This window comes from Homalodisca vitripennis, chromosome 5, assembly GCF_021130785.1.
Source record: "Homalodisca vitripennis isolate AUS2020 chromosome 5, UT_GWSS_2.1, whole genome shotgun sequence".
NCBI classification, from domain to species: domain Eukaryota; kingdom Metazoa; phylum Arthropoda; class Insecta; order Hemiptera; family Cicadellidae; genus Homalodisca; species Homalodisca vitripennis.
Genome location: NC_060211.1, coordinates 170,555,238 through 170,570,520, shown reverse-complemented (window position 1 = coordinate 170,570,520; position 15,283 = coordinate 170,555,238). Strand labels below are relative to the sequence as shown.

At 33.1% G+C, this 15,283-nt stretch overlaps 1 protein-coding gene across 1 annotated transcript in view; it reads left to right on the top strand.

Annotated features, from left to right (window-relative positions):
• The window catches only part of LOC124363713 (serine/threonine-protein phosphatase 6 regulatory ankyrin repeat subunit B-like), a 36,813-nt gene that overhangs the window by 7,794 nt on the left and 13,736 nt on the right, over positions 1-15,283 (top strand). The window lies entirely within an intron of this gene.

Here is a 15,283-nt window from a genome sequence, read left to right as displayed (position 1 = left end):
AATTTGTATTGGCATAACAAAGCCAACCCGTGCTTATGCATGTTTAGATAATGTTTTTTCTAATGCCAACAAAGAGACTGCTTTTTCTATGCTGAACCGTTCCATTGCTTTGACCATTCAACACTTGTTTTCACCTAGTTTTTGATAGCAGAGAGCCGAAAGAGACAGATGTGACAAAGACCAAGTTCTATTGAATCTTTCAAAATTACTTTCCTGTTAGAAAAGTCAAAACTGTGTAAAACTAGTAAAAATAAGCCTTGGTTTATTGACAAGCGTGCTAATCTTAAGACTCAATGTACAACAAATCAGTAATCGCAGTATGATGTTTTAGATATCCACGAGGAGTGTTGCTGCCAACATCGGTAGAAGGTGTTGCAGGGAGGGAAGTCGTTGAAGCTGTGGAAGGGATCAGAACTACCAAGCATTTCTGAAATTTGCCAAAAGAACCTGCAGTCGACGGCTCGTAACAACAAATACATGCACCTGTGTCACATCTATCGTAGAGATGGCCTAGATCGGTAAGGACTTGTAACCGCTGTTTTTGATACCGTTACTCTGTGGTACTGAGTACAAATACTTGTTTAGGTACTAATTTACTGAATACCCCTCCCTGATACGTAGAGACTCAGTATTTACATACTGGTAACGTTTTAAATACTGTGTACTTTCCTGTAAATAGTTTAGAAAAGACTGGTGTAACTAAAATATTCCTAAGAACAAAAACTTTTTTGTCAATCCTATATAAACAAAATGAATTATTATGATTATGAATGTTTTAAGTTATTTGAGATGTAATACAATTTATGCGTAATGTAATACAATTTACTGCTTCTTTAAAAACATTTATATGAGCACACTAGGCATATAAGGTTATAATAATAATATTCTATTCTGTAAGTATTTTTACTTTCTTTTGGTCTTTGTGTATGTTTATACAGTTTTGTACCATGAAAGAACTAAAATAAGCTCTTACTTGAAGTATAATTCTAATAAATCGTTAAATGTTACACAACTAAAGAGTTTAACACATTATAACACATTATATATTATACATATTTATTAAAAATGTGTATGATTTAATAAAATATTTATAATGTCTAAAATTTCATATTTTATATATGATTATATAAATTAAATATTATACAAACAAAGTATTTGTAATAGTTCAAAAGTGAGCATGCAATATGGCAGATTCAAAACCCTTGTATCAACATTCACTAGTGATAGAGCGCACTTTTTAAGAGCAAATTTTTAATTGCAATTGAAAAGTTTAAATGTACCGTTGGTGATGCTGATAAAACTTATGTAAATATTAAACTTGCCTACAAAGGACGCATTAAAGAAGCCAAACTAGCTTATAATACTAGTTTAATAGAAAATTCAGGTAATACATACAAACTAGCCTTGTCTGTGATAAAATGGCTGAGGCGATCTCGAAGCAGTGACATTCCTATTGGTGTTGATAGCCTAAATGACTTTTTCATTGACTCTGTAGTAAAATTAGATCTAGTAACAATAAACCTAACATTCTGAATCATCAATATTTTATGAGTGCACTTACTTCTGTTAAACAGTTTCAATTTGTTGCAGCAAGCCTTAGATGTTAGTAGGGTTATTTCTAACCTGAAAACTCAAAATCTGTTGATTATTATGATAACTCAAACTGGTTTATTACGAATGTTGATGATATTATTGCAGCACCACTTGTCTTTATCATAAATACATGTTTGAGTCTAGGTATTTTGCCAAATGATATTAAAATGTCCAAAATCACTCCTACACACAAGAATGGAGACATGAGAAATTCGGATAGTGTTATAGACCAGTCTCCTTGATCCCAACACTTTCAAAAGTCATAGAGAACATAATGTTGGATCAGGTAAGTAGTTATTTTGAAGGTTGCAGTTTCAATATCAACTCTCAGTTTGGTTTTAGGAAGTCACAGTACCACTGACGCCATTGGTGCCTTAGTTGCCACAATTTTTGACATTTTTTAAGACGTGGGCTTTGCTTGGGTCGCCTTGTGATATGTGGGGTACCTGAAGGCTCTGACTTTGGCCCTTATTTGTTTTTAATTTCAGTAAACGACTTGCCTTGTAGCATTGAAACTGATTCTTATGCTAACGACTCAACTTTTTTAATGCATGGTTTAGATATTATAGGTGAACCGCTAACAAAGAAACCTGCGCAGAAGCAAATATTTGAGCAGCACAGCGCAGGAGGGGCCCCCCTCCGGCGGGGGGGAGTGGCGAGTGGGCGGAGCATCTTCTTGTCAGCTGTTTAAATCTTGTCTTGCTCGCGCCATATTGTTTATACTGCAGTTACTTACTTGGACCGTTCAATTCGAACGAGTCAGTCAGGTGAACGAGTGATCCGGATCGGAGTGTTCCAAAAGACCCGTTCACTTTGAAAGTTTTGTTCAATTTGGCCGGGCAACTGAATAAATTTGATACTTTTTTCCAAATCAGGTGAAATGAAAAATGAAATGAAAATGGTTTATTTTCTCAAAAATAGTACAATAAAACACATACACGTTTTGCAACAAACGTAAGCAAATATATACAATGTCTAAAATCATGTATCAGAGTGTAACAATACGGTACTTATACGTAGTTAATTATTTCTTATTATAATAAACCTTGCATTAATTCTATTTAATTCAATTAAAATTTGAAATAAGAAGAGTAGTATAACCGGGATGAGCCTACATGGGCCTAGGACCTGTGCATAGGCTCTGGTCGTGAATATTGGAACTCAAAACTAATAATAGAACAAATGATTTTATAAGTAAAAAATAGTAGTTTAGTAATTTTTGATATTATTAATGGTTTTAGAATTTATTTTTAATCCGGCTGGATGGCAATGACAACAGTGACCACGCAGGCAATTGATGAGTCACATTGATAATGATACGTAACCGAGTATAAATCTAGTTTTGCTGCACTGTCGTATGAAGTATTAGTTATGGTAATTATAGTGAAGGACAGACCAAATAACAATAAATAGAGAGGAAGGGTTAGAAGTTCAGCGATAACAAGGGACTATAAGTCTATATACTTCTTCGCCATCTAACAACAGTAACCCACGTTAATACATACAGTTAATTTTTGTTAATCATTTCTATTAATAATATATATTTACATTTAAGCTACTAGATTCCTGAAACAATACATTTATTGTTATATATCTATCCATTCACTGTAAAATATGTTGTTTCTTCCTCTATCCGAACACATTTTTGCAAGTAGATCCTTTCGTTCACTTGGTCATTACATCCAGTTATTCGTTCATTTTGTTCAGTCAACACGATGACCGGTAAAACACGCTCTAGCGGGAAGGCTTAGTAACTCTGTACTGACCGGTTCAACTGAACGGTTCGCAGCAGTGAACGATACCGACTGAGCCGGATTGGTCAGCTGATTTTATTAGATTGAAATAGAGTGAGCGCCGAGCAGTGGTGGGGATGCTTGGAGGGGCGACGGAGGGATATTTACCCCACCCTGCGTGAACTCAAATCAACCAAGGTTTTTTTGTTAGCGGTTTACCTATAATATATTGAATTTACAAGTAAATAACACTTTAAGTACGTCCCAGACCTGTTTGCAGCCAACTGTTCCTTGTTAAATAATGAGAAGGCTTAAAATAACATAAGGCTTTTAACATTATTTATTAATTTATTATTCTAGTCCCAAATGTTTGTCATATCACCCTTGATCACTATATTACATGTAATACTTATGCCCAGTCTCAGCTTGTGTATAGAGAGCATTATTATTGGACAATATACAACTATGGAGTATATAAATTTGATTGTCAATGCATTTATTTACATGTTAAAATGACCAATAAATATCTTGTGTCTTACGTTGATGGTAAATCTGAATAAAATTAATTTTATAAATACCATAATAATTTATTGCTTTTATGTAATTAATTGTGTTATGGATATGTATATATTCTTAGTTGAGGTCATGAATAACAATTACATTATATACTTCACCAAAGACTTCTGTGATAAAAACTAATATTTATTCTAAGCTTGTATTAATTAATATTAATGATGGTGATTTAAAAAGAAGGCTGTGACATGAAGACTGAAGTAGAAATGAATTTAAATTCTCTTTGGTATTACTTGTGAAAATATGAGCAGCATGACTACACTTGTATTTTGTATACGCAGTACATATTTTGGATATAACGTATTGGAAGTTAAGTTAAATCTGTAAGACGTTTTCAATTAGACAATATTTCTTTATTTTAACCTAATTAAATGTAACCTATGTTTTTACTTTTACAAGATAATTATACAAATTTAAATTAATTATGTGTTTTGAGCTGAGGATTATTTTTATACAATATGTTACCATGTAAATACAGAGTATTTAACCATGTACTATTTCATATTAAATATTGTTTGTTAATAAGAATGTTTCATTTACCTGTTTTATCGCATATGGCTGTCTTATACTATACCACTTTATACTTACAGTTTACTTGTACTATTGACTGAGCAAAGCAAGTCCCTGTTTCAACTTAGTTTGGCTTGTTTTGTCTTAGATTATAGCCAAACATGTAGGACAGTTAACAAATATATATTTTATAAACGCGATTTCTGATCTTAAAATTATCTTTCTTGCATATATACAGTTTCATATTACATATGGAATTTCTGCATGTGGAGGGACTATTACGAAGAATAAGGACAAAACTTAATTGCACGAAAGTCAAAGTCAAAGTCAAAAGATTCTTTATTCATAAACTGTACAAATAATACAGAGAATAGTGTCATAAGCATCATTTGCATACAGCATGCTATAAAATACTAATTTAAAATATGTTCACATACACAAACATCTACCTAAACATTTTTTTGTTTGGTTTTTAAGAAATTAACAAATTCTTCGACATTGTATACACAAATATCACATAAAATAGATCTAATTTCATTTTTAAAATGTTTTACATTGAGCAATTTAACATTGTATGGTAGCATATTATAAAGCCTCAGACCAAATTCACAAAAACTGTTTATAGTTGTTTGAAAATTGCACTGATTTACTCTAAGGAAATTGTTTTGTCTGGTAAAATGACTATGAATAGAATTATTTGTAGGAATTGTATCTAAATTAGTTTTGATATATAATAAACAGTCTAAAATGTATAAAGAAATAATAGTTAAAATACCAAGTTGCTTAAACAGTGGCTTACAGTGTGTCCTACTACCTAACATTAAACATTACTCTAACTGCTCTCTTCTGTAATAAAAATAGTCTTCTTACATTACCAAAATGCCCCCACACAATAATTCCATAAGATAAATGACTTTGAATATGGGCAAAGTAAACAGCTTTCAACACATCTATGCTTACAAAAGATTTAAGTTTTCTAAGCATAAAAATACCTTTAGAAACCTTTTTACATAGAGTTTCAACATGAATGTTCCACTTAACATTAGATTGCACGAACAGGCCTAAGAAAAGAAAAACCATTATTATACTGTAAAAAATGTATTTGCTGATTTAAAAATATTAACAGTGTATAGTCTTTATATTTTGGAATGATCATATATGTCGGAAACAGTAATAGTACATTCCTGGCGCACAGTCAAAATCATTCATATGATACTATGAACAAACCCGTTTAAAGATGTTTAGGAGTTGACCAGCATTAAGGAACCTTAGATCACTTAGGTTATATTAGTTTTAAGGACTTCTATTACTGTGTGACACTCGTTGTACAGAGTATATAAATTGAATAGAGATAGGATTCATTGAACATATTGATACTGTGCTATGATGCTTGAAGGGCCGGTTCAGGGCTCTGCACAAAAAGATTATTTTTAATTTTCTGGTTGAATTGTAATTTTATAAAATAATAAGAAAGAAAATTTGTGTAGACATAACTGCTATTATAAAAGCAAGCACTCTACGTAGTTGTAGTTTTAGTTGCATCGTAGCCTGCAAATATCACAGTCGCTATTAATATGTGTTAACAGGGAAACTTGATTTTGTATAGTGATTGAAAACTAGCTAGCAAAATTCTCAGGTAAGTTTGTACATAGTATACAGTACAGTAAGGTTTAAATTCATATAATTAGAAACATGTCTCAGAACTGAAGATTTGATGTTTAGAGAATTTCCCTGTTGTAAAAATGGCATTTAAAAGAACTACCTTTTTCCAAAACATTTTTGTTTTATCGTTTGTAAATTTCTAGACATACCTTAAAATTTTCAACTTCTTGTTTAAAATAGCTACTTGCCACATTTTGTACATAAAAAAAGTCTATTTTGTGTTGTAAGCTTGAAACAAACTTCATGTAATATACTTATTCAAAAAACATGATGTTGGTTATCAAAATTATGTAATAAGATAAAACACCAAATTGTATGTAATGTGTTACAGTTCTTACTGAGCAAACACGCAAAAGGGCCATTTTCAAATTGAGAGCAAGTATGATGTAGTAAAAAATAAAAAATGTTTTAAAACACAGTGTTCCTTGATTATTGTAGTAACAGCTCCTGAAGCTGAAGTAGCAGTCCACTGTCGACGAGAAGACCATCGCCATTTGCAAAAAAAATTTAAATTGGCAACAGTAGATTCTATATCAGAGTGTTAAGGCTTTTCCATTGATGTTTCATGGCATAAACATGTTATTTGAAGTCAATTATTTGTTTATGAAACATATCTATTACTTCGCCATTGACTAATTCTTTAATTGTTTTCTCTTTTTCTTTAATCATGTTCATCTCTGTAACATTTTTTCCATTGGCTTAGTTTAATCACTTCTTGAACATCTTCATCGATACAAAGTTAATTGAAAACCATTGTTTACATCTTCCAAACAAGCAATTTTCATTTGCTGTTTAGCATACTATGGATTTGAACACTTCATGAGCAATTTTACAAACAATTGATTTGGCCTTGCAAAAAGCCCTCACAAGTAACTCCATATTTTCATGTTTTAAGCATGCACAGGTTTCCTTGTCCTTTTGCTTCGGCTTCTAAACCCAAAATGGGCGACATCTGGTGAACGTAGTGTTAAACACATTCATTTTAGTTTGTTCTTTAACCTGTAAATGAAGATTTGCTAACATGTCAAGTAACACTCGTTGCATTCTTACTTGTAATCTTTTTGTCTGGCAAAATTTTGGACACTTGATTATTCAAATGAAATTTTCAAATCGCCAGAGCTTACTTGACTTATGGTGGAATAGCTTTTATGATTAAACTATATCTTTCCATTCAACATTCATTTGTTCCCCTGATACAAACAATATGGTTGAACTCTTTCTACACTCTGTATTTCCTTAATACTTTCGAACCGATAACTCTAGCCATTATTTGGCTCTCTTTATTTTTGGTATCGATTTTTTCACTGACGATTTCTACTGCTTTTCAACGACATATTGGTTCCGACAACAAGGTTTTTTTTATGCAGAGATACCTTTTCATGGCGAACCTTTTTGCTATATGAAGGCGATGTTAAATTTGTGGTTTTCAATCGCTCTCTCTGAAACCGTTTTTTGTACTTTTCTAGTTTGGCTTTTAGTTTTTTGTTTTCTTTTATTTGTTGCTTTAGTTCTCTGTATGATTTGGCTCTGTCTTTCCAAACCATTTTCTTCCAACTTGTTCCAACTCTCTCAGTAAGTACTGCCTTTAGTGTCACTGTTGGGTGGAGTGTTTCTTTACATCTCTTCATCTTTTTTTCTTCTATCTAAGGGCAACCTGTCATTTTCTTTAAACTGTTCTGCTCTCTATCTGTCTTCTCTTTTTCTATCATTTTACCAACCAAGCTAATTTTCTTTTCCTTTTTTAAGCCATGGTACCGTTCTTTATCTCTTAGCTGTTTGTTTTCCAATTTTTCTTTAGACAAATTTGCTTTGTATTTACAATTTCTTGCATTGGCAATTTGCCTTTCTCGCCTATATTTTGTAGCGTCTTCTGCAGAGCTTTTCTTTTTCCCACTTTTAAAGAAACTATAAAGAAAGAAAAATATTAATTAAAATAGCACTTAAAAGCAATAAAGCTGAAAAGCAGGAAACTGCTACTGTTGGCTGCTGTATTAGTCGCCTGGGGCTGTAAGGGTTAACAACAAGTATGTATAAGCTAGTGAGGTATTGTAAAATAACCCTTTGTGAAGACCAAGACTATTGCTGATGAGCAGGAAACTGCTCCTGCTGGCTACTATGATATTCACATGGGGATGTAAGGGTTAATAATATAAGAAGAAAATTTATTAGAAACATCAATTGACATTAAAAATTCAATTAAAGTAATGAAAAGTCTACTCGCCGATGGAAAATGTTCATACGCCACGTCGGCTGGTACATTCGCGGACATCCGCGAGGAGACGTTCTGTCGAGGTTTCCCGCTAAATTCAACAATGGAATTAGATTCGGGAAGATTTTGAGGTTAGGTCCGATTCCGTAACGGCTCACCACACTGATAATATTAACGCAATTGTCCAAGAAATACATTGTTAAATTTCCATCGGCGAGTAGACTTCTAATTAGTTTACGCGAATAAATGTTATCTGGTACGAAATTTAAAAAAAGGTTTTAAGAATTAATCAAACTGGAACGATATTAACCTATAACACAGAATATTCACAACTCATAAGACAGGTAACGCTACAACTGAATTCGCGTTTGGTGGAAAAAGGTCTTTGAGGCATTTCTGGAGGCATGAAAAAACACAACGAATCCTTTATTTAGGAATAATATTTATTTATTCACGGGTTACGGCAAAAGAGATTATTGTTGAAATAGTACTCACTCCCTGTATTACAACTGAAGAATAGAGATTTATATTGAAGATTTTTATACACATTCTCAACTCTGTTGGGGACCATCAGCGAGGGGACAAATTGACACATAACATTTATTAGAAAATAACATTTTATTTTTAAATAGATCTTTATAACTACTTAGCATACCCTTGTTAATCCTTAAGCTCTTATATTTATTTGTATAATTAGTAAAATGTTATTAACCTGGGAATGATATTTGCTCTCAATTTGAAAATGACCCAACACATGATCAAGGGCGTACCCAGTGAGGGGTAGGAGGGCAGCTGCTCCCCCTGGAAGCAAAATTATTTTAATAAATGGTTATTAAATGTTGTTGGGATTTCTTACAATTCTTGAATTAACTATTTGATTATTAAAAATACTTAGTCCATTGAACATTGTGGTAATGTATTGTCGATTGACGTTATCGTACAATGATATCGACGGTCTAGAAGTGAAACCTTGTATGTCGAATTTTGTTCAGAAATGAAAGTATGAAAATGAAGAATGAAAATTCCAGAAAGTTTAGCCCATAAAAAGTTCATTTAAAAATTCAAATATCTAAAAAAGCTATTAAAGTGTCAACTCGTATGTCTGGTATAAAAAGATACTGAAGTTTCATAGTATAACCTCGGAAGCTTTGCTTTAGTGAATCCGTTGATGTAGTGTCACTTTGAAAAAAGTTTTTGATATTTTAAGAGAACTTAAAAAAGGTAAACTAAGTAGTATTAATATATTTATTGATAGTTCGTTTATTAATAAATTAAGCCAGTAACTTAGCAAAGGTATAAATAGTCAAGACTTGATGACTGGATGCAGAGCAGTTATCTATCCACTCAAATAGAAGCAGTTTTCAGCGATTTAGTGAGTGTCATATATTTATCTATTAGAGATACCAATGAAAGCAATTTATTATCAATAACCGACAATGAAATAAAACTTTTTCAAAATAATTTGGAAGAAGTTGAAGTTGGACGTAACGCAGCTGAAAATGATAACAATGCCTTTATGAAATATGCAGAATTTAATGAAACTGAACAAATACCAAACAAGATGACATCGAATTAAAATATATCAGAGTCCATAAATAACGATCTAGAGCAATTACCAGAGGCACAGGATTTAGAAAAATGCCCTAGACATGATATTCCGTTGCCAGTTGGTAATGATCGATAGCCTCCCTATATTATGAAGAAATTGGAGAGGTTTTACAAGATAACGATGTTGTTTGAGAAGGTTGGTTAAAAGAAGAGAGGGCATGGAATTAGAGAATAATGGTTTGACAACAGATAAAAACATCTTTGTGAGCAGGGCAAAGAATATATAGGCTGAAAAAAGAAAGGAGATGGGAAGGTTTAAAGAGGGATAGATATCAAATCAAGAGAACTAGGACCTAGATGCCAAAGCCAGGGGTGTGCAAGAACCTGTCATGAAATATCAGATGAGGAGAAAACAAATATTCAAAGATTCCTTGAACAATTTATCATGGGGACATGGTATGTTGCCTTATTAGTAAAATGTCAGCAGAAGGAAATCACCAGACATAGATTGAAGAAGAAAAGCGACCTTAATTTATACAGTGAAAACAAAATAGATGAAAAAGAACATAAATTATTTAAAACCTTCTTTCTAATCTAATACGTTGGCGTTGGGAGAGTGGACAGTTAGAGAATGGGCGCAGACTCTAAAAAAATACTCAAGGTCATGCAATAACTCCAGCAAAGACACAACTACCTAGAGGAGCTAGGTTTGCTGATATAAAACCAAAGCAAAGCTAATACAATTTTTAGATAGTTTACCCTAACTACCTCCACATTATTGCAGGAAAGACATAAATCTATAAACTGAACCAGTATTTGGCAACAGATTGACGTCTATGCTGAATATAAAAGACAGTGTAAAATGAGAATGATCCTACAAAACAACTGTCTACGTTTACTTTTCACAAAACAGTATAAATAAAAACTTAACATTTCAACAGCCCAGAAAAGATAGATTTGATAAATGTGTCGCACATGATGCGGGCCTTATTAGTGATGAAGTTTATCCCGACCATGTTAAATTAAAAGGTTAAGCAAGTCACGGAAAAATTATTGACAAGGAAAGAGCATTGAAGGCACTCTTTATGTTATTAAACTTAACATTTCAACAGCCCAGAAAAGATAGATTTGATAAATGTGTCGCACATGATGCGGGCCTTATTAGTGATGAAGTTTATCCCGACCATGTTAAATTAAAAGGTTAAGCAAGTCACGGAAAAATTATTGACAAGGAAAGAGCATTGAAGGCACTCTTTATGTTATTTCCCAAGAAGTTCAGGTTGTCAAAGTGTGCCCTAGTTTTAATGAAACCAGAGGATCCAATGGCCACAAACATAAAGTATATACCACGGTGTAAGTTTGGTGAAATATAAGTGAAAGTAAAACCTGTTGACAATGAATTTATTACCTTACAGCAGAGGAAAAGGAGGAATGAAGTCGCAAAACTGCCTGAATTCGAACAACTTCATCAAGCTCAGTTCAAAATTACACAAACAAAGTGAAACCACTTTCAACAATTTAAACCAGTCATACCCAGAGTCAACAATCTTTTTTATGACTCCTCTAGGTTTTGTAGATCTCTGAAAAGTTAATACGTGAACTTTGATTTAACTACCATTTGAAATAGAGTCAAATGAAGTTTGAAAAAAGATCTTGAACAGGATATTTTGTTATATACTAATATACCTACTTTTTACCTGCCTTCTCTTTTTATACTGTAATATTAGTTAGAATAAAGAAATAACAGTATAATAACAATAGCTGTTTCAATACCTGTAGAGTTTTCATCTATCTAAGACAGCAAAGTTCGTCAGGATAACTTGATGGAGAGATTTTAATTTACGCAGGAAACTATCTGGCCACACCAGGTATTTCCCGGGAGGGGATTATTATAACGGGGGTTTAAAAACCTATTGGTCTTTTTTGAAGAGAGTTGTGTCTGTGTTAGGAGAATAAATGTATTAAATTTCTAAATATTTATAATTTTTTGAGTGTTTAACAAATACAAATTTTCGATTTTCAGCCTCTTCCTAGGGGTTTTGAGGCAAAAGCTACGTGCGTGCCAAATTTCGTGGGTCCAGCACTTCTAAAAGAGGGATAGAGACTGTATCCATATACATCAGTGAGTTACACTTGTGGCTGTAAACATGGTGTTCAGTAAAAGTGTGTTCAGCTGATGCCTATCAAAAGACAAAACCTTAGTTGCTTCCGGCTTGTGCAAGCATACCAATATAGTGATTGTGCTAGCTTATGCGTTAACGTACTTCTTTTAAAAAGATACAGTTAGAATTGGTATAAAAATGACCAAATTGTTGGTACCCTGTATATTTTTTGTAACTATACCGGTGTTTTTGTTATTTAACTTTAAAATTTTAAACAGACGCCATTTTGAAACGCGTACAAGGATTTTGTTAATATTTTATTATCAAAAAGTCTACCAAAAGTTAATACAATTCTTAAGTTTCAAAACTGCATTTTAACTGGTTCAAATAATATAAATTCTTTATACAAAACACATGGACGGAAAACTCAAGGTTTTAGGACATACCTTCAAATGAACTTTTTCACATATTTTCATGATCCGTTCCAATTTCGGAGTAGCTTGATGGACCCCTGGCAGTAAAGATCTAAGCCTCAACACACATCCTTCAAATGGTATTCAGTCCCATCTTTTAATTAAACACTGTTAGGTAATAAGGTTTAAGAAAAAAAGAGTCATATGTATCTAGCAGGTAAATATTTGGGTTTATATGTTTTTAAATACATGTCTAAATACTATATTTAAATTTGTCAAATCTAATTAACTAATATGTTCATATATTGCAAATATACAACTTTTAAATTTTGGAAAAACAACCACGAAAAAAGTGAAGTACGCGGCTGCGTTTTTTTATTTAACCAGCTGGTTATAACGACACACCAGAAAAAAAGTCAATTGAAGTGGTACCAAGCAAGTTTTCACTCTGATCTGATGTGGTATTGTAGTGCATTGTTTTAGTTTAAGGTTAGTTTCGATGTAATTGTGTGAGTATTTGGACCTGTGTAGTAGTTGTGAGTGTGATTTGATTGATACGAACTTGACTATTGGCTGTGAAAATTACAAATATTGCTCGTGTTACTGTATTGCAATGGTAACACAGTTGGATTTAAACGTTGAGAGAATATTGTAACAACCAATTTGCAAAGTCGAATTGTGGTAGGATTTCGTTTTAACTCATGCTCTGTTAAAGGATAGTTAAGTCTAAATTATTTTATGAAAAAATGGGAGTACGTCACACCACCTATCTTTGAGTGTGCTTGTAACATTTCTAATCTATTTTAGATATTTATTTACATTAGCGTGACCATGGAAAATGGACTTTTTTCATGGGTTGGGCATTTATAGCCAAGTATTATTATCACAGGTGCATATGAACTGGGGGGAAAGTATATTATTGTATTATATTGATGCCTTTCGGACATTATTGCGTTAAGGAGCAGGGGCATCACGTGATCTGGGATTCAAATTTTGCAAGCTCGAGTTAATTATTTTTCCTAAAAGAGCAAGCAGTGCGCAGGCATCGTTGATAGGATTAACGTATTTCAGTAACTTATCACTTACCTTAATGGATAGTGTTGCCAGAGGTACGATAATTATCGTAAAGGTACGATAATTTCATTGATTTTATGCACCAGTAAGATACACAATGGGTAGTTATTATAGTACCATGAAAGATTTTTGACAAATTTATACAAGTAACAAACCAAAAGTTAATTATAACATAATTTATTATACGAACATAACATACTTTTTCATTAAATGTGTTTGGTACGATTATTGGTAAATCTTAAGATCAGCGACTACCGCTCCGATCGCCGTAATTTTTTGCATACTAACACAGGTTAACATAATTTCACTGAAAAAATAGTCTCGATTATCGCTGTAGCCGTTGACTGACAGTGCATTTATTCGTTATTAGTTCGTAGGGCAGTAGTCCAGGTACTACTTCTAGTATAAACTCGTCATCTTATCAGTGATAAACGTATGCCTGTAATGAAACCTGCATTAGTTCTGTCTGAGTTTTGTGTGTGTAAGCAGTCATACTAAGCTCGAGTAATTTTTTTGCTTACATCGTTGATAGGATTAACGTATTTCAGTAACTTATCACTTACCTTAATGGATAGTGTTGCCAGAGGTACGATAATTATCGTAAAGGTACGATAATTTCATTGATTTTATGCACCAGTAAGATACACAACGGGTAGTTATTATAGTACCATGAAAGATTTTTGACAAATTTATACAAGTAACAAACCAAAAGTTAATTATAACATAATTTATTATACGAACATAACATACTTTTTCATTAAATGTGTTTGGTACGATTATTGGTAAATCTTAAGATCAGCGACTACCGCTCCGATCGCCGTAATTTTTTGCATACTAACACAGGTTAACATAATTTCACTGAAAAAATAGTCTCGATTATCGCCGTAGCCGTTTACTCTCCCCGCCCCAAAAAATAAAAAAAAACCTGACTGACAGTGCATTTATTTGTTTTTTTGGTGTTATTAGTTCGTAGGGCAGTAGTCCAGGTACTACTTCTAGTATAAACTCGTCATCTTATCAGTGATAAACGCGTGCCACTTATGTTTTGCCTGTAATGAAACCTGCATTAGTTCTGTCTGAGTTTTGTGTGTGTAAGCAGTCATGGTGTGATCTGGGCTTGGACTTTGCAAGCTCAAGTTAATTTTTTTGCTAAAAGAGCAAGCAGCGCAAAGCGCTGCGCAGCGGGCAAGCATCGCGTGATCTGAGTTTTGAATAGGCAAGCTAGGGTCTTTTTAGCGTGTGACAAGAACCATCGCACGCCATGTCAATAACTAATTATTCCTTGTCCATGTGGGTTTGTTTGTTTACGTCTGGCGGTCAATCGAAGCCGTCCTATAGGTCACGTGATCCGCCCGGCCAATCGGAAACTTTCCTGTTTGTCACGTGACTACTGTCAACTCATCGAAACAACCATGGTCGGCCATTGTTTTTAGTTTGATAGTCGAAAATCTTGTTATTTATGTGTTTTGTATTGCCAACATTGTACTGCCGAAAAACTGGTTTTTATATGTTAGCGATAATTGAGACTATTTTTTCGGTGAAATTAGGTTAACCTGTGTTAGTATGCTAAAAATTACGGCGATTGGAGCGGTAGTCGCTGATCTTAATATTTACCCGATTATTTTATATGAAAGTACGATAATTTCTCGTTGTTGGTATGATAATGGGTTTTTAAAATCTGGCTATACTGAGTTCGAGCAGACACGGAGTTATAGAAAACTGTCAAAAACGGAGTTTTCAGAGGATTTAAAAAAATTGTAGCTCCTTTGATTTTCGTTGCCGACAAGTTTTTTCTTCAATATTGTTTTCAGGAAAAAAAAATGAACATACCTTTCCATGGTCACGTTAATGTAAATTGATACCCTA